Source organism: Myiozetetes cayanensis, unplaced genomic scaffold, assembly GCF_022539395.1.
Source record: "Myiozetetes cayanensis isolate MyiCay16 unplaced genomic scaffold, myiCay2020 scf4, whole genome shotgun sequence".
Classification (NCBI taxonomy): domain Eukaryota; kingdom Metazoa; phylum Chordata; class Aves; order Passeriformes; family Tyrannidae; genus Myiozetetes; species Myiozetetes cayanensis.
The window spans coordinates 28,651,877-28,672,681 of NW_026087631.1; the positions used below are offsets into that span (position 1 = coordinate 28,651,877).

Below are 20,805 nucleotides of genomic sequence, written 5' to 3' on the forward strand. Positions count from 1 at the left end.
TCTTGACTGTAATATACTCACAAAGTTCTCACTGACACTTCTGTGAGTAATTTTAATATAAGGAAAGAGGAGGAGACAAAATAAACAGTTTTGCAGCCTCATTTTGATCAGTTATTACATCTACACAGATTAGACCACTGCATTTGATCTAGCCAAACACTTAACCTGCTCAAATATTTGTGGTAATATCATATTTTGATTAAATTATCTAAGTTTTAAAACTTGTTACTATAGCAACTTACACTCTAGAGTTAGATTCATAACTCTCATCCTAGCAAATAATTTCTGTCAGGAAATTATTTGATAGGATAATGATAGGAAAATACAAAATAAGTAGTTGAATTGCTGATATTCCTACCCAAACTAAAAATAAGAAAAGCTTAGCCCTGATATAAGTAGGTACACTTTTTTGGAAGGAGCAGAAATAAGGTAAGTGTTCATATAACTCTATCTATATTTAGTGTAGGAGAAGGTAAGAAAGTAGAAGTAATAAAACAGGCTGTCTGTAATAAGATGCCATGACTAAATATGGTCCTGCTTTTACTCTGGAACAATTGATGTCACTTATACCTGCTCATTTCTGTTGTAATAATAAATAATAATGGCCAGTCTTCGCAAGGAAGATCCGGGAAGGTCTTTACACCTTCCAGCCTGCGCATTGGATTTTTAGGTGAGACACAGTGTGCGCGGAACTGAGCCCACCCTTTAATCCTAAGGTTCATCTGCTGGGGCCAAGCGTAGCTTGGACGGTGGCAGCGAGGTCCTCAGGATGTAGATGGGTTGCCTTTAAGGGCTAACGAGCTCCCACCTGCCCAGGAGTGGCCCTGACCAGGAATCAAAGAATCAAACCCGGGCCTCAACGGTGACAGCGCCACACCCTTAACCACTAGACCACCAGGGGCTCCCTGATTTCTGTTGTAAAATCTATCTAAATGACCATTTTCCAGGATGCTTATAAGTTAGCAACCTGCTGAGCCACTTGGATCCTCACAAATCCATGGGACTAGATGGAATCCACCTGAGGCTGATGAGAGAACTGGTAGAAGAGCTTGCCAAGCCACTCTCCATCATTTACCAACAGTCCTGGCTCTCTGGGGAGGTCCCAGATGATTGGAGATTTGGCGAATGTCCCGCTGATCCACAAAAAGGACTGGAAGGAGGACCCGGGAAACTACAGGCCTGTCAGCCGACCTCCAGTGCCTGGCAAGGTTATGGAGCAGATCATCCTGTGTGCAATCACACAGCAGCTACAGGATGGACAAGGGATCAGACCCAGCCAGCACGGGGTTTAGGAAGGGCAGGTCTTGTCTGACCAACCTGATCTCCTTTTATGATCAGGTGACACACCTGTTGGATGAGGGAAGGCTGTGGATGTGTCTATCTGGACTTAGTAAAGCCTTTGACACCATCTCCCACAGCATACTCTCTGGAAAAGCTGCAGCCCATGGCTTGGACAGGGGCACTCTGTGCTGGGTTAAGAACTGGCTGGAGGGCCGGCCCAGAAGAGTGCTGGTGAACGGGCTGCATCCAGCTGGCGGTCGGTTACCACCAATATAAGTAGCAATAGGCAAGGGCAGAACCTGAGTACAAATAGGAATTCTACCACCTTTTCCAGATGTCTTTCTTATATTCTTCTTGCATGACTTACAGGTATATCTGAAATCTTTTTGCTAGATGCAGATGTTTTTCTGTCTCATATTAATGGAAAATTACTCTTATTTGACTTGTGTGTCTCACATCAAGCAGTTCTCCTGGGAGAACTAGAAATGCTATTCATACATATTTTCCTGTAATACAGTTAGAAGTTTTCTATGGTGAACATAGGAATAATTTTTTCAATTTTTCCTTCCCCTATTTTAACCAGGTAGACAAGAAAATTGTCCGCTACAGAAATTGGAGTTCTTCTCCGTCTTTCACATCCAAACATTGTAAGTTTAGACTTGTTTTTTCACTCCACATTTGTTTCTCTGTTTTTTAAAATTCTTTCTATTCATGAGAGATGACTGTTCAGGTTCATCAATATAGACCCGGATTAAAGCTTTGGGTTCTCTTCATGAGCATGCTAGCAGCTTTTTATGAAAGCCTGTTGAGTTATATTATATATATATTATATCTATATATATATAAAATATATATATTATATATATTATAAAACATTGATGTTCTTATGGAGATGAGTGAGAAACTAGGTGAAAAGAAGTTCTGCAAATAAAAGTGGAAGTTGATGTTGTCAGTCCTTGAAAGGTAGGAAAGGTTTTACTCTTCAGTTTCTTTGAAAAATTGGCAGACAGCCTCTTAAACTGCTGTATTTCATAGAGATCACTGAGGTATGGAGTAAGAAAATAACCAAAAGAAAGAAAAAGAAAAAAAATGCAAAGGAGATAAAACCAGCCAAACAAAAAAGGTGGGAGAGAACAAGTTAGATTTACCAGCTGTGGTCTGTGTCCTACTGTTGACCCCCAGAAAATGCTCAGCAAGAAGACAAATAAGCAAAATAAATACTTTCTGTTGTCTTTTTATCAGATAAAACTGAAGGAGATATTTGAGACCCCTACAGAAATCAGTCTTGTTCTGGAACTGGTCACAGGTGGAGAACTATTTGACAGGTAAGTTACCCGTACACACTTTGCTCAGTATCTTCCCTAAGGCCTAGATTCTTCTCTATAGTGTAATCCATGTGTTAGTAATTATTGTTATTATTTCATCAGCATAATGGTTTATTCACATGGATAAATGTCTGCAAAGAAATAGCTTAAAAATGTGCTTGGAAATGTAATTATCAGGAGACTTTTTGGAAATTACACAGAGAATTGAAAATGGAGAATAAAAAATGGAAAAATATTGAAGAAAGGTGCTCAGCAGGTGCATAGCATTAAGTGTGCTACAGTAGGCAAAAGAAAGGAGCAAATGGAGACAGATCATCATGAAACAAGTGGAAATCAGTCTGCCAGGAGGATAGTGTTGTGTCAAATAAAAATTTGGTAATCAAACTAACCAGAAATTCCCTTTGGTATTCATTGCATTTATAAAACCTCTGTTTTTGCTACAAAGGTTCTGCAAGACAGCCCTTGGGTTCTGAAGGTTTTACATATGAGGCTGCACATGCTTGTGGAGTAGGTGCATATGCATAACATGAAATAATTCTATAATAATATTGGAGGGATATTTTACTGGTAGGGATTTGTTTTTTAGAGCAAGAGACAATATGACAAACTTTGATACTGCCTTAGAGTAAATGAATTAACTCATTTGTCACTGATGATTTCCAACTTAAATAAGGAGGGATGATTTGATTTTCCTACTTCTGTAGCTAAAGTTTAGTATTTTAGAAGGCTATTATACAAAAACACATCAAAGATTCAGTCTAAAAGTATCTTTGACTGGAAAAAACAAAATCATACTTTTTGTTTGTTTGTTTGTTTGTACAATGGGCTTAGCTTTGACCTTGAAAAGAACAATTTGTGAGTAATAACAACAAAAGCAACTGCTCCTGTGACATCTTTAGTTTATCAGAAGGCCCATATCATCTCAATACTTAACCAAAACTATGAGGAGAGATGTGCTGCAAGCTAAAGAACCAGTGAAAGCTCAGTCCTGAGCTGGAGAAGAACCTTGGTCAAGAACAATAGCCCTATACATAGCCCTTTATATATCCATGCAGCTTCAGATTAGGTCATTTTCAGGAAGGCTGGATAGTGTACAACAGTCCTTGATGGGAAGATTTTGCTAAGGGAAAACACAAATATGTCAGTGAAATTGTTGGTTTCTGAGCAAAACATCTCTGTGGTATAATTGAAAAGACTTCATGGGATCCAGAATGGGAACTGCATTATTTAACGGAACCAGGATTTAATATTATGACATTTTCAACATTCTGTGCTGTATACTCAGCAGTGATTATGGGATTTGAGCTGTCAGATTGATCTTTTCAAAAAAATTGAATTCCTGATCCAGTAGTTTGGACAGCTAGGATAAACTGTCTGCCACTCTAACAAGACCGTAAAGTCATTAAGTCACTTAGTTGAATTGCTGTGTCCCTTTGTGATGCTACTACTGAGCACCAATACTGCGGAGATCTGAACTCAGCATCCTCCTCTACTCCATTTACAACTGAACTGGAACTTGTCAATACAGATCTCTCTGATTTGTAATTTGGAAAAAACATGAAACAACTAATGAAACAAGAAACCATAAAAAATTATTTTCAACTCTTCAGCTAGCAATAGGATTATTACTTCACTCTAAACTTAAATTAAAAATAATTAAATAGAAATATGCAGCCAAGATGTTTTGCACTAGTGACTCCATTTAAGCATCAAACCCCTTCTCAGCTGGGCTGAAGGATTGCTTTTTGTGCTATGCAATGGCTGCCCTCTGAGATTTTGGTGAGGGTAAATTTAGCTTTCTACCTTGGGTCAGATTCCCCTCTCATGTTTAATCTTTTGAGTCCTTACATTGTTTTATCATACTTGAAAGAAAATGTTCTGATCAACAGAGAGGCCTTGTGTATACTCTCTTACTCTGTGTTTGTATGACACATACACTACTGTTCCTCCTTGCTCTAAACACCCTCATTGCTGCTACTGCTAATTCCTGTAATGTGCTGGTATTTTTATATCAACTACTTTATTGCTCTCTTTTTCTGCCATCCCAGAGGTTCATTCTTCTATTGAGTATGTTTGAGTTGCAGATAAGTAAGTTCTTTCATGTAAACATCCCTTATGATGAAGATGATTTTATAAGTACCCAAGATCCGACTGGTTTTCTAGAATCGTATTTCATTGTTGGCTTGCTGTTGGTTTCAAGCAACTCTTAACATAAAAGTTCTGGGTAGTGAAATTATTCACTTCCTTTATCATATTTAACATTACTGTCAAGTCACCTGTGTTATTGTGCTAAAATGAACTCTCTTTCAGTTGGGTTATCCAAAAGGACATAAATTCAAACAAACATATCAGTTACACATCTGAGCTAATACAGCTGAAATCAGATTGGTTTTGGTTGTATTTATGAAACAGAAAACTCTTTCCCAGACTCCATAAATCACATTGGAAGTCATACCCTGACATATCACCTCACTCAAAATAAATACAACTCTAAGCTAAATTGGAGAAGTCTGTGTAAATTAAAATATTTATTGCCAGTTTACATGACAGTTTTTGCAAACCCAGTAAATGAGGACTGACAAGAGCTTGTGACAAAGAAAGGACAAAGAGAGTGACAGACTAGTGGTGGAATTTTTTACTTAAATTTAATTTCTTAGTACTGTTAACTTTGGCTTTCTTTGTGTATTTCATCAGATTTTTGGTCTCTGTTCATTTGGCTTTGCTTCTAGCAGTTAACCTCTGTATTATTACAGGCAGTAATAGCTGTTGTAGCACAGTGAAGTCTGACCTTTGTTTTTATGGGCTAACTTTGGTTGAGGGTTGGTTTATTCCATTTAGGTTCTATTCATATCTATTGCCTTTCATCTGAATCACTTTTACAAATATTAATTCCAGCAAAAAAAATCAACTCTACTTGAACTTCGTTTTATTCTGAATATTTGCAGATTGCTAAGAATAGTTTGTGTTGGAGTCTTTCTTTTTTCTGCTTCAAATAATAATGTCAATCCATAAATTGTCCTATGACTGTACTTTGGCATCTCGACCACAGACTCTTTTATTTCTTCTTTCATCTTATTATTAAGTGCACCAGTGTTTAAAAATAGCAATTACAGCTGACAGTCTCTTGAGTCACTTCCATTTCAAATTTCACGTAATTTCCACTGAGACATAGGTTCAAGCTGATATTCTCTTCTTGGAATATACATTAACAAATGGAGTGTATATTAACAAAAATATTAATTGTTCTAAAGAACTTGCCTTTCTAAGAGGTAGGAATTGTTGCCTCTTACAGACAAAATTAGTGAAGCCTTCCCAGGCTTTTCACTCACCTTTTTTGTGCTTTTGAAAATTAGAATTGTTAAGGGACATCAAAAGAGTCAAGGAGTTAATCAGTCACTAACTGGGAGCCTTTTATTAGTTAGTGTCAGAATAACGCCTTTTATTTGGCCTCTGTAGTGTTCTGGTGGTCTTATTATGGGATGGTAACCTGTCTTCTGAAACAGGGGTCGGAGAAGTCCTTTTGGACTCTGTTCTAATTACGGGGTCTAGGACCAGTTTATCACTATGTGGGTATAACCAAAACTGTGTATGCTACACGCTCTCCGTAATTTCTGATGGACTACTAATCAATGGATTTTTTGCAGCAGCTCCCCAGAGCACAACTTGACACCTCAGGCTACATGCTGAAAGAGAAACCCTGCGAGTCAGGGGAGTGTTCTTTGTTTTCACACAGTGACTCAGCTCCGGGCCGGCATTAACACCTTCATATCCAACCTGAGGGATCATCTCTGCTAATGGGCCACAATGGGCTGGCATAATAGGCAGCTGCAACACTCAGACCATCAAAGATCTCAAAAATATCCCATGACTCACAGAGTTAAATCACTCATTTTGAAACTGGGCATTCCCACCTGAACTTGAGCATAGATAGGCTTTGGGCTTTTGGAAATGCTGGTACCACTTGGTCATATCCAGAGAAGGACCAGAACTTCCAGTCAGGAACTGCAAACATCATCCAGACCAACAGGTTTCCTTTTCGTTTTCCTTCACTCACAGTGTTGTCTCAGCATGGGGACCAAGTAGCACTGTTCTAGTTCTGGTCCCAGGGTGCTGGGTTATTTGTCTGCTTTTGTGAATTAAAACCAGTTTTTCTCGGTATCATTGTGTTTATTGTAATCTTTTTTAGTAAATTGTAAGTCTGATTTGTAAACTCTCTTGGGTTCATTTCTCCAGCTGGTTTACTTTTAAACCAGCACAGACTCTCTGCTTCATATGACCATGTTACTGTCCTCCTCACTCAGGACTGGCAAAAATAAAAAGACATTGGTGACTTGATCAGACTGTATCAGCTATGACCTATTCTCCTGAAATGGGAAGACAAGACAAAAACAGCTCTGGTGAAACTGCTCCTTGATGGCATTTAGCTTCTCCAGAATTCAGCTTCAGTAATGATAAACCCCAATATTTCCTTGTTGTAGAGTTGTGATAATGCCTTTACCCTTTTTTTGTGTTCAGTTCCTAACCTTCTGTCACTCTGGTGTGACTGGGAAAGCCTTTTGTAAGTTGGACGACATCAGTACCTCTGAAGCTCTTTCAGTTTGTTAGGTGTTGTTAGCTATTTAAAGTTCCTATGATTACAGCATTTCTGACATAAGCATTGTGTTTTCTGCCACAACCTCACCACTGTAAATATAGATATACATAGTCTGGATGCCAGACGAACTAGGAGGGATACACCTGTTAAATTAAATAGAAAGTCAGATTTGAGGCTTAGCTGAATTCCCTAATTATTACCGTGTTTAACTTTCATATTTGTTTGAAATGTAGAGAGGTTTTAACAGCTCTGTGCAGGTGACAAGTCGAGGTATATAAACCTACAGCCTACATAGCTGTACCCTACATATACATACACACACACACACACACACACACACACGCACACACACATACATACATACAGATGTATATACATAAGGAATATGTATATGGAATGTATCACAGATCCAGGCACTGTGAAAGAGGCCAGGGCCACCAAAGGGGGACTGGAAGGGTTGAACTTGGAATAATCCTGAATGGAACAACTGCATGATGTGAATCCCCTTGTGATCTGGAGACACAGAGGAATATAGGTACAATCTCTGTTGTTCAAGCTGTGCCCAGTTTCCGTAGCTGATGGTCAGTTGTTTCACTCCTTATTGGGAAGTAGATGATGTGCCAGAGCAAGCCCCAGGGGAAATGGGTTTAAAATGTTGTGGCAGCTACAACTGTGCTGGTTTGGCACGGAGGAGTGGAGCTGGTCACCAGAGCTCAAGTAGTATTTTTCAACCACATGTGGGCATCCAGGTCTTTTGGGTTTTATTTCTTAAACACTTCTGTAGTCTTCTTTGTGTAAGCTATTCCAGTGACTCTCCAGATTAGATTCAGTGTCAATATCAGGAAAAACTTTTTATCTGCAAATTTGGATTATTTGTTTGTCACTAGCAGGTAGAAAGAAGGTGATTACTTTATTCTCTATATCAAATTTTATAGCAAACTGTCATGCAGTGGGAAGACTGGGGAAGACTGTATTTTGTCAGCCCCTGCAATCTTTTTTGTCCCCAGTTATGTTTTCTGTGTGTCTGTTACTGTCTATTGGATTTCCTCCACATTTCCACACATCTTTCTCATATTGTGGTGCCCTCTAGCTAGATGAAGAAATCCAATTTAAGTCTCAGCAGTGGTTGGCAGGGCAGCTTCCATCAGTCCCTTCAGCGCACCTCCTCTTCCCCTCCCCAAGCCACTGCCTTCTTTTTCAAGTTCTCAGTGGTCCTTCTCATTTTTCCCCCTCTCAGTTGCCCAGACAGGAGCTGTGACATGCTGCAGTTATTCAATTTGTTGCATTGCCTCACACAGTTAACACAGAAAACTTTTGTTTCAGGGAGGAGTTTGAGCAGCCACTTAATGAGCACTGCAGCTTCATGACCTCTAGAAACAAGGACTATTATTTTTTTAAAATGTCTTGTGAAATTAGGCTCCTGAAAGGTCAACTTGTCTAATTCGGTGGGTGCTATAGAAATGATGAGCTGGGAAGTGGGAAGTTAGAGGGGAAAACAAACCCCAGTACGAGATACAAGAAATAACAGCAATCTTTCCTCTAATGCTCCTGCATGCCACGTTTATTAGAAAGTGCCTCTTCCTTAATAAGAACAGAAAGAAAGGAGTTTTTCTGAATGGCTACATTTCTCATTTCTAAACAGAGTATTGAAGAAAAACTTCTAGTTTGTTTGACTTGAAGTCAGATCCAAAACCCAGGTATGCATTTTCCATTATCCTTCAGATAGGGAATAGGCAGTTTGAGTCATTAGAGATAGTAACAGCTAGTCTGCTTCGCAATATGAAAATGGCTGTAGAACAAGAGAATCAGCAAACTGAAATAGAGCTACTTTTAAAAATATTTTATCGCTTCTTCAATTCTGTAGGATGGCAAATACACAAATATTTACAAGGGAAACTTTATTTTTAACTAAACAAATGCATCAGAGCAACAAGGAATTGGAATCACCTCAGTACAAACATGAGCCAATATATCTGCAGAATCATTCATTGAGAAATTGTCCCGTGTGGAAACCATATTTTGCTATTGGAGTAGAGTGATGTCATTTTCTTTTTCTATTTCTACTACTTTTCAGTCTCACTTTAGCTTGTTGAAATCTTCTAATTTCATTTTAATTAAATACAAGAATTTACATAAGAATTAAGTGAATAGGTCAGAAAAAATCTCCATGACAACCAAAATATTTTAGATAAATTACCATTTATTATGTAGGACCAAATAGTATTTTAACTGTTAGCACATAGTGGCATTGGAACAGAATTTGTATTTATATAGGCCAGTGCCTTGTCTGAGATGGTAGATGATGTAATGTGATGCAGCTCACAGCTAAGAAGTGGTGCAAGGGTTTTGAGTAAAAGCCAGGTAGAGGCAGAACGAAAAAGACCCTAAAAACAGTGATGGCTTTTATTGATGTCAAGATGTTTATAAAGAATAGTCTAAAACGCAAATTGCTTAAAGAAAGAGAAACAACATTAGGAACTGAGGAAGTAATAATAAATTTAATTTTTTTCAATGGCTATATAGATTTAGCAGGACTTTTGCAAGTCACATTACATGTTTCTAAATTCAGCTAATACTCAAGTGCTACCAACTGCACATTGTAGAGAAATAGTATTTATAGCAACAATATTAAATGATGGGTAAATATTGTAAGTTTTAGAGTAGCTGTTTAGATTAATTAGCATAAAACTAAATACACTTACCAATCTGAGGTAAGGGTAGTAAGAAACAGACTTTTACCTACTCACACTTCAGGCAAAATTGGAGTATGGGTAGGGTGGTCCGTGTGGGAGGGAAAAGCAGAAGAAGAAAAGCTAAGAATAGGATAACTAGTACATGTGCATGGGGGAGGAAAAAGTGAATTTTTTAAAGTGTTAAGGTTTCAAATTTTCTGGATCACTGGGATTTGTGGAGAACAGCTTGTGTTTAAAATCTCAGGAATATTCATTGCACTTCATTCTAATCACCCAAGAAAAACAAAAGAAAAAGAAGCTCTTAGTTTCAGGATCGGGGAGCCGGTAAAAGAACCCATTTCTTGTGCTGTTTTGCTCCTCTTCTGTCTTATTTCTTCCACCCCCCAGTGCCCTCAATTGCAGATTTCAGTGAGTTGCTCCAGTGGAAGGCCTAGAGTGGCTCTGTGGGGCTGTGCTGCCTGGGGAAGGATCAAGAGCCTTCCTCAGTACTAGCTGAGAGGTTCTCACTGTTATGGCAGCAGCAAGTGCTGATTGAGGATTTAAGGTATAGGCAAGCTTGCACCATGAGGAGTGTGCCATCAGTAACTATCCCAGTCTAGCATCCTCTGGCACTGAATGAGTCCTCTCCTTGCTCATGGTAGTGCTTTGATTTCTTTTCTTACTACTGCACCTGTGCAAGTGCTGTTTCTCTTGCTGGACTTGGAAAGAGCTGGCCCTTTATTTTGTTACTCACTGAAAAAGCATTCCCAAAACTTAGTCCTTTCCTTCTCTGAAATGTTCACTTGTTTGTTCTTGTAAGAGGTTGTTTCCATTTGCTTGACATATCTTGTCTTTAATCCTCTCAGACACATGTTCTAGTCAACTGTAAAATTGTGTATTAATATAATTTTAATGTTCCCCTGAAAATTGATTCTAAAATCACATGTTGGGTTCTCCACTCTTTCCTCAGTGATTTTCAGATCCCATTTGTTTAGTTTAATTTAGCAGGACTACACTCTTCCCCCTTTTTTTTGTTTGGTTTTGGTTTTGTTTTGTTTTGTGTTTGTTGTTGTTGTTCCTACCAGTAATGAAGTATCTGCAGAATAAGTGTGGCCACTACTTCACGTCCCTTTACTGGGATATCCCACTGCTTTCAGTACATTTATACACAGTGGATTAAAACATAGTACCAAGTCCTAAGAAGAATGCCCCAAAAGGAGTAAAATCCATTACACAGTGTTCCCAAATTATACTGCTTGTTGCAAGGGTGTGCTAGCATTTATGCAGATGCAGAAGAGCTTATGCATCTGCTGATGTGGATGGATGAAGTTACACATAATGGAAACATTATAAGCAACAAAGCAAGTTCTGAAATTCTATGGTGGAGAGACTACACTGAAAACCATCTTCAAAACTGAAGAATTTATATTGCAGGAAATCTTGCAATGCTCACAGGAACAGAGGTGTTAGAAAGGCTGACTTAATGTTGGCAGGGATTGCTGCAAATTATGAAACACTTGAACACATACATGTAGTTTGATCATGTGGAAGCTGCCAAAATTCCAGTTACCCACTGTCTACAGGGAGAGCGTGCATCACAAGAGAGACATTATACCATTTCCACGGGCTTGCCGGGCAGGGGGGTGCTAAGGGTGGTTTTACCCTCCACTAAATTTGTTACAGCTCCATTACTTGACAAGGTTTTTCCACCTATGAATGTCAGAAGCAGCTGAGAGCATTACAGTTACTTTGGTGGTGCAGCCGAGGAGTGGTTCCTGCTGATGGTCAGACTCCTGCAGGGAGGCAGAGATGCATCTCAGCACCCTGGGGACTGGGGCTCTTATGAAAGGGCATCTCCATCTTTGCAGGTAGTGGGAAGGGGCAGGAAGAGGGACCCTTGGGAAGTACTTTGCTGCTCCTCTGTATGGAATGAGGAAGATTTGTCCCAAATTCCTTCATGTGAGCTTGGAAAGACTAGATTGAAGTAGGTGGTGTTTTAGGAGACCTATAGTTTGATGTCCATCAGTGGTTGCTTTGTTAAACGTGTGTCTTGCCATATGCAAGTGTAAACAACTGAATCATCATATTTCAATGTGTGTGCACATAAGCATAAATGAAAAAGTGATTCTGCACAAACCAGCACTTCATTTTTGCTTGCTTTAGAATATCTTTATTTTGAATTTTTGTCTTCAACTTCCTGGATCCTTGTGGCACAAAATTCAGTGTTTTTCAAAGCTTTTTTTTTTGGTTTTGTTTGACTTCAAGTATTTCTGGATTCCCAGGTGTTTTCCTCAGTTTTTCTCTCAACCACTCTTTTGGTCTACCTGGCTCTTTCATTTGCATATCAAAAAGAGTATTTAATTAGTTCCTTATTGTTGCTGTTCTTTCTGTCCTCTCAGCAAAGGTTTAATCTACTTCCAACCATGGTTTTCTAAAGATCATTCTGCAAACTAGCTATAAATAGTTGGGTTTGCTTCAATAATAACAAAATAAGACATTTTTGCAAGTTTCCTTCCCATTGTGGGGAAAAAGAGCAATGAGTCATTGTTAATCTGCAAGTTAAAACTGAAAAACCCTTGCAAAGAAGCTTTTGATCATCTCAGGTAGGAGTGTTGTTATAAAAAAGCAAACTGGCACACCTACCATTTGTCTTACGTAAACTATTACAGGGAGGATGCAAGAAATAGATATGCAGATGATCCCCCAGCATTACTACATGACCCAAACTACATGATAATCTTTGTTCAGTACTCTTCCTTATTGTGTAATAACCAGCTTTTAGTTCTAACGTAGAGTACCCTTAGAGATAAATTTTCATCTTTAGAAAGGAATATGACCTTTTTCATTTATTACTGTTACAGAAGAGTAGGTTTTCTGTTGGCTAGATTATTATTTATAATTAGATATCTATTCTCAATAACTCCTATTTCTAGACATCTGGAAAACTGGAAAGTTAACTGCATGTGACATAACCTGTAATTGGCCTGACAGTGTATGTTTTTCACATTAGAGGATGGGTCAAGTGCATTGCACAATAATTCTACAGTTGGTTTTCATTACTCTCCTGAAATATGAACCCACGCTTCATTACATTTATTTACTTTAAAGTGTAAATTTACAAAGGTTTTATCTACAGTGTCTGTGGGGTTCTTCTGCTGCGTATTTAATGTAAATAATGAAAGCAGTGTGCTATCCTTGCCCTTGCATACTGTCTAAGTCAGGGTGGGCTCCTCTTGAGGTCAGCAAGAGGATAGTCTGGAAGCATCTCTTTGATGTCTCATTTCCAGTGGTCAGGTAACAAGTGGTTTTCATTTCTGCATTGGTTGAGCATTGGCAAAAAGCTCAGAGCCTCATCTTTTCTTTGGTTTTGTTGAATGCAGAAAAATACAAAGAAGTAGACTGCATTTGAAAGATGGTTGGTTTTTTTTTCCTTCCCTTGGTTTATCTGTTTGAAAAAGATAGAAAAAAAGATTATACTGTAAAATAAGAAATTTGTTGGATTAGGGGAGAAATGTAAATTGAATTGTAACTGCATTGCTTCATATTTGTCTGATCTTAGTCATATATGTGAGTAAGAGAACTGGAAATCCTGTTGAAACCTTAAAACCTGCCTCGTATGTCACTGAAGTCAGGTGCACAATTGGGCTCAATGCATGGGCAGGGGGGATACTACAGACAGGTACGTCTGGTTGACACTACGCACTTTACTTGAGTTTAAAAGGAGGAGGAAGCAAAACCAGTATATTTGGGGTGTGAGGTGGGGAGGGGCAAAGAACTAAGCATCATTGGGATTCAGGTCTCACCATGTAATCGAATAGAGGATAATTCAGCCTGAAATAGCTAAGGAGGAATATTACCTTCAAGTATAATGTAACATTCTATTGTGTAATTTATAATTTTTGTAACCTCTTTCCTATACTTCAGGCTAAAAGCCTAACATAATGTCTCAATAGAGATAAACTTTGCTTTGTTTTAACCTTTGTGGTGATAACTTCCAGTAAAGCTCTCCCTAAGAGTTCAAACAGATGACCAGAGCAGAGAGGCACAAAAAAAAAAAAAAGCAAAGGTGTTAAAGCAGCACATATGTGATGATAGCTAAAGGGCTGCCAAAAAGAAAAAAAAAAAAAAAGCTAGAAATAAGGCCAAGGAATTATGCAGCTGAGAAATCATGGTGAAATAGAAGACCTGCTCGAGAGGAATTACTTGCTGCTACTGATGCCACATCAGTACACTTGGTTATCTGTGAACATAATGAATGTTAAGGTAAAGCAATTGGAGCCATTGAGGAATATTCCTGAATAGACTATTTTCCACAGTGGCACGCTTGTTGCAGCTTGTTGCATCGGTTTCTGTTGGAATACTATCTTTGTGTTGTTTCTTATTGCACCTGGATCTTCTAATGAGTGTGTAGTAGTGCTTTTCATATGTACATTAGTCAACACCCTTCCCATTAGCTTTTGTGAAGCCCTGAGGAGGTGCACTAATGGCAACTCAATAGAACCTGTTTTCTCAGAGAAAGTAAGTGACAAAAAGTTACTGCAAAACAGGAGCAGTGGGGAGAAAGAAGTATAGGCTTCTTGCTATCAGAGATGTTTTTTTTGACCCTTAGACAGAAGGTCTTTCCAGTGACTTTTGACTTCAGATAATACAAGTTTCTTGCTGTATTGCTTCATGGGAGTTTTAGGATATTGTTTTGTAAAACTGGCTTGTCTTCCTGAAGGACATAATTTCAAAAAATGTTTCATAGGCACCACTGGTTCTGTTTCTGCAAGGCCTGGCTATTCTTTTTCTTTAAAGTAAGTCTTTGGGGAGAATTATTGTAGTTCACAAATACTGTGCACAGTTAAAAACAATATTAAAAAGACTATTGGGTGTCATAATCGTAATATGGTACATCTTAATGATAGATCCTTTTTTATTAACTTCTCATGTGTAATTGTGCAAGTTTGTATCTTCTGCTGACTCTCGTTTAACTACACTTTACATTTATAATGTTTCATTATCTAATGGTAGTTCTTGGAGAACTTAGTGTTTTCATCATAGTAAGGTTCCAAGGAGATAATATTAAAGAAGAAAGTTGAAGGTTTCTTTATTTTGCAAGACTGAACTGATGTAAAAGCAAAGGGAGAAAGAATACTGGATTTTCAGGACCTTCAGAACTCATAAACATTGTTGAACTCCCCTAAGTAGCACATGGTCAGCATTACAAACCAGGCTATTGTAATGAATTAATTGAATACTTGTAATTTCTCTGTAATCATAACTTTCTGTATTCTTTCTTTCTGTAATAAAATTAATGGTATATTTCTCTTTTGGTAACAAACCCCCTTTTTCCAGAAAAACATATGACTCTGTTTGCCAGGAAATCCCAACCTAAAGACAGACAAGAGAATATACAATCCTTTCTTAAGGTAACTGGATTACCTAACAAATAAATAGCCCTTCCAGTAACTCAAGAAAAAACTCCGAGATAAAGTAATCCTTCTTCCAGGAAAGAATCAGATAGAATAAACTTTCCTGGTAAAATCCTCATCCCAATACACATCTTATGTCTGACTTTTGGCGCCAGAGACAAGATAAGATCCACAGTGAAGCTTCAGCCCCAGCAGCTACTGAAACTCATGCATGCACTCTCTGGACCTCAGGATTGCAAAATACAAAGCCAAAATGGTACAAAAGGAGGAGAAATTAACATTTCGGGGTTGCTTTTGCCACAGAGCATACAGCCCGGTCCACCAATCTTTCTTGCTTGTTTTTATTGCTTTTATAATAAACTATTTCTTCATTGCATCTTTGCAGTCCGGCTTTTATTAGTAATCTATAAAAGCTATCACATCTCATCTATACAAAGTAAGCATAGCATACTGGCTGTTTATGTTAAGAAGAAAGAAAAAGGAAGTTTTAGTTGTAATGAAACCATCTTTCTTTTGACTACAGCATCCCCAGTTTTCTAGTGGAGGGGGTAGGGGAAAGGCAATTGTTCAGCACATTTCACTTGAGGGATAACTTTTTGCACCAACCCTTTCTCTTGAATAATTCAGATCTATGTGTATTTCTGTGTGTATTTTGTTTCATAAAGAGCTAGTTAAATTCGAGGGGGGGAGCTAAGTTAAATGTAAAAGTGAAAAAGCAGTTCCTAAAGGATGTCTGGTTTTGTCTGAGAGTATTTTAAACCAGAACCTTTGAACTAAATATGTACATATTATGAGCATTTACTTAGTTTATATTTTACCTCCTGTTATTAATTTAACTGGGTAACTTGAATTGCAAAAAGGATGGTTTTAAGTCTTTTGGGGGCATTCTAGAGTCCTAGTCATATTTAAATTTGATTACTTGCTATGTCATTTTTGAAATGAAGCCTTTGCCTGCACTGTTTCTTTACCTTAATGCTTAATCCTTTTTTTCTGTAGGATTGTGGAGAAAGGTTACTACAGTGAACGAGATGCTGCTGATGCTGTTAAACAAATCCTGGAGGCTGTTGCTGTGAGTATTGTCATCATAGGCTCAGCACCTGATCTTTCACCTTTAGTGTGAAAGAGGCAGAGTTTACTGGAGACAATCTATACAAGTTCCCTCCTATAATTAATTGTGTATTGAATTTTTCAAGGTAGTGGCACTTTGAAGGGCAAGAAGTGACTTTGAATGGTAACACTTTTAATGCTCTAAGTCATCTGTTACGATGAAGTGTGTGCTCTGGTCCAGTCTCTGCTGTGGAATTCAGCACTGTTCTAGCCCCCAAAGTAATTTGAAGTCACTGACACTTGCATGGCCTTTCACTCATTTTGTTTTGATGAGTATGTCACAGTAATTTATTTGGAACCTTAAACAAAAGAGAATGCATTACTTTTCATCCTAACTTAAAAAGGATAATAGATTAGCTGAATCTGTTAGCTGGTGTGAAGAGTCACAAAAATTTAAGTCAGAGACTCCTGCACAATATTACCATGAAAATAGTTATGTTTCATTTGCAGTTGTTTGCCTTAAGGTGACCTGTCACAAGTTTTGCCACTATGGAGAAGCACTTATACAAAAAAAGGCTCTGTGGAAGCAAGTGGCCACAGCACCAAGCCTGCCACAGTTCAAGACATGTTTGGGCAATGCTCTCAGGCACATGGTGTGATTCCAGGGGCTGCCCTGAGTAGTGCTGGGAGCTGGACTTTGATGATCCTTGTGGGTCCCTTCCAACTCAGGATGTTCTATGATTCTATGATGCAAAGTGTGGACTACTGTGAAAAATGCATAGTGTAGATTGGAACATATCTAATAAAAAGCAACTCTTTTTGCTCTTCATATTGCATATACATGTTCAGAATGAAAGTAATACTGAGAGAGAGCAGAATAAAAATTGGTACCAGTAGTTTATGCAGTTTCTAATACACCTTCTTCCTCTATATTTTTTTTGATTTTCATGCAATTTTTGTGCAACTATTTCACAACTTGTCACTTTCAGAAGGTATAAAGATTCTTGAGGCAAGAAGATGAAGGCTTCTAGTGTCTACATAAAATGTTTCTGTACATTATCTGTTCTACTTTAGTCACTTGTAGCTCTTCCATCTAATTTCACACCAAACATTCTCCAAAGCAGCAATCATATGCTGGGAAAGTACTTAGGAAATTAATTTGTCAAATATCTAGTCTGTATACTAGCACTAATCACTTACAGTACAGAAGAGAAGGAACATGTTGGACAAGGAAAAAGTATTCCTGTTGGGATACTCGAAGGCTTTCAGACAAGTAACAATATAGAGGCAATTTTACTTTGTGAAACTAAGATGTTTTCAGGCCTCAGGAGAGATAGATACTAAAGATTTTGTCTTCTGCTGTGCCTGACAGTCTGACTTCAGTCAGCAGGTGATATTTGGATTTTATCCAGTGGCTCTGGTTGGCTGTCAGCAGCAGATGAAGATGCTTTGGAGTGAAGCAGCCAGGTAGCAAAAAGACTTCAGTGATCTTGGAGTCAGAGGTGTGTAAGTAGTGCAGATGGAACTTGCCTGACTTTTGGCGTGTTTCCAGACTGTCAGCCTTTCTAAATAAAGCACAGCTGTTGATCACATGGGGAAAAGAGAGGTTAGCCTGGAGGGCTCATTTGAAAGATCTGTACAGATCATCCGAGGAGAGATAGTGCCAGAGGAGCTGTTCAGAGAATGGGCTGAGTGGTCATGACTGACCTCTATGGAAGGTGTCTAGAGATGAGGAGATTATTGGTTACGTCAATAACTCAGTTAATCAGAAGGAACATGCCAATTTGGGCATATTTACCTGGGATGGTAATCAAAATACCTCAATGTAAAAAGCTGCTATAAGTCATGGTTTGGTATTATTTGTAAGCCTGTTCACACCAAATAAATGTGATAAATAATGGCCAGTCTTCGCGAGCAAAGATCCGGGGAAGGTCTTTACACCTTCCAGCCTGCGCGTTCGATTTTTTTTTAGCTGAGACACAGTGTGCGCAGAACTGAGCCCACCCTTTAATCCTAAGAGTTCATCTGCGGGAGCCAAGTGAGCTTGGACGGTGGCAGTGAGGTCCTCAGGACGTAGATGGATTGCTAACGAGCTCCATCTGCCTGGGAGTGTCCCTGACCAGGAATCGAACCCGGGCCTCGGCGGTGACAGCGCCGCGCCCTGTAACCACTAGACCACCAGGGGCTCCCTAAAAATGTGAGAACTGGTGTTTAATATACTAACTACGCATACTGCAAGACCATGCTACTTTCCTGAATGATCTGATGTTTACTGAGTCCCTCTTATCCAAAGAAATTTAAATTATGTATTTTAGTTCACAGCATAATGCATTTGTATAAGCTTTAAAAAATTGGTTGAGGTTATTATTTTATGACCAACTTTTTTTCAGTTGAAGTGCCCCAGTTAAGATAGTTCTACATTATTTAACATTCCTTTCCAAAAAAGAAAGCAAGATGATGATCAAGTTTTGCTGAAAGATATTTCAGAAGGTGTTTCAGCTCTTCATTTTAAAAGCCAGAAACTAGATGAAAATCTTCAGTTTCTATGAGTTGTAATAGCTTGGCTGAAATCAATGGAACAGTGATGTGTGAAAACTAAAAAGCTGACCTTTATATGTATGCAATAATTTGGATTTCCGTGGATCCTTGTACTGGATCCCTAGTTAGGATGAACTATATCCACTTCTGCGCTTATGGCTGAAACTGAACATCTAAGACAAAGCTGGAGAGCTGTGGAAGTGGTAATTCCCAGCTTGGGATCTTTGCAGACCAACTGAAGTACTGTGATAGGTTAGGGCAGTAAACTTGACAGAATGGTGTTTGTGAGCAGAATAGGATTATTGTTAGAAACTGGAAAATGTTGCTACAGCAGAATAATATATCCAAAATAAATAATTCTGAAAACCAAATTTGGGTTTATTGGTACAACTTTACACAATTGATAATGCCAACAAACATCTTCTATGGCACCACCATAGGCATTTTGACATATGCAATTTTTATAAAATGCTCCTAGAAAAACAGCATTCAATCTTCCTTTTGCTGAGCCCTCTTGGACTAATTGTTTTATCAATCCCTTTTCAGGGGCTGTTACTCTAGTTATGGATCTGTCCTCTCAGTGGATCACTGACATGAGGAAGTGTAACATCTTTATACAGCAAAGGTCTTTTGAGACAAGTCTAAAGGATTTAATCAAAAGTGTAGAGTGAGATTTTAAAAGCACATAAGCATTTTTTTTTCAATTCCTTTTGAAGTTGTTAAACCTAATGGACTAACATTCTTAAAAAGAAAATCCATAAAGCTTCCAGGTCTGTGTGTTTTTGTGATAGCTGGGTACCTGTAAGCCTGCCTCTAATGGGCTTATCAAGAATTAATCAAGCAGAGTAGAATACAGAAAATTAATCCTAATCTTCATGTCACAAACCATCATAAATATATCCAACATCTGTGCTCCCAAGATCAGAAAAAATAACAAACCCAGTACTGTCTTGTAGACCTCTGCATTCATTTAATCCTTTTTAGTAATTTTTCTTTCTGCTGCATACAGCTGATTTGGTGTTCCCAGCCCATGGGGGAACAAATTATCTTTTTTTCTTCTCTCTCTTCTGCACTTTTGCCTTTTCCATTATTCTTCCACTGTTCTTCAAGCTGGGAGATAGCTTCATTCGTAAGATGAAAGGTTTGTGCAAAACTAGGTCAAACCAGTGATCATCTTTATAGCTCTTTTGCTGTGCTATTCCAGAACAGGTTTTGTTGCTACCTGACGTCTTAGAACAGGGTGAGTTTCATTCCTAAAAGAGGATGCATTTGAAGGCAGTCCATCTTAGCACATCATTTCTCTCCTCTCTGAGGGTGAGTTATGTACAGTGTGGTCTTGCATGCTTATCCTGGTAGCAGGGTTTTTTTGTTGGTTTGGTTTGGTTTGGTTTTGTAATAAGGAATTTCTGCATGCAGATGTCCTGAGCCATTTTTGTAGAATGAGCAATTGATGTTGTGACATTCAGATAATCCTTGCAAACGTGGCTCTCAAAAAGTCTACTGCACACTTCTTGAAAAGATATCTATTTTTCGATGGGTCAAACTTAAGAAAATTACTCTGATTTTTAAGTGTAGTTTCAACTTTTTCACTAAATATAAGCCCTGTTTCTTCTTGCCTATTCTGCATTAGTGTCAAAGTCATAGCTTTCTGCTTGAGGGTTAAATTACTCTTTTCATTTTATTTAAATTTTAATTTTAAAATTAGGGTAATTACTAACATATCTACCATATGTAGTTTTGAACTCATCGAACAGTCTCTAAGTTAATTTCCAATCATATTTTACAATGGTTTGTTTTCTTATGACTGGCCATTATCTTGTCTAGATAGGAACATTTTTTGAAGTTATATGTGGGATCCCCTCTGTTTCTACTACCTTATTTAAATGTTCTACCATTTCAATCTTCACTGTATGGCTGCACTTCTGTTCCCTTCC

The 20,805-nt window shown here is 38.3% G+C and overlaps 1 protein-coding gene across 2 annotated transcripts in view; it reads left to right on the forward strand.

Annotated features, from left to right (window-relative positions):
- CAMK4 (calcium/calmodulin dependent protein kinase IV) overlaps positions 1-20,805 on the forward strand; it is a 199,043-nt gene that overhangs the window by 77,330 nt on the left and 100,908 nt on the right. The gene's annotated exons all lie outside the window — the stretch shown is intronic.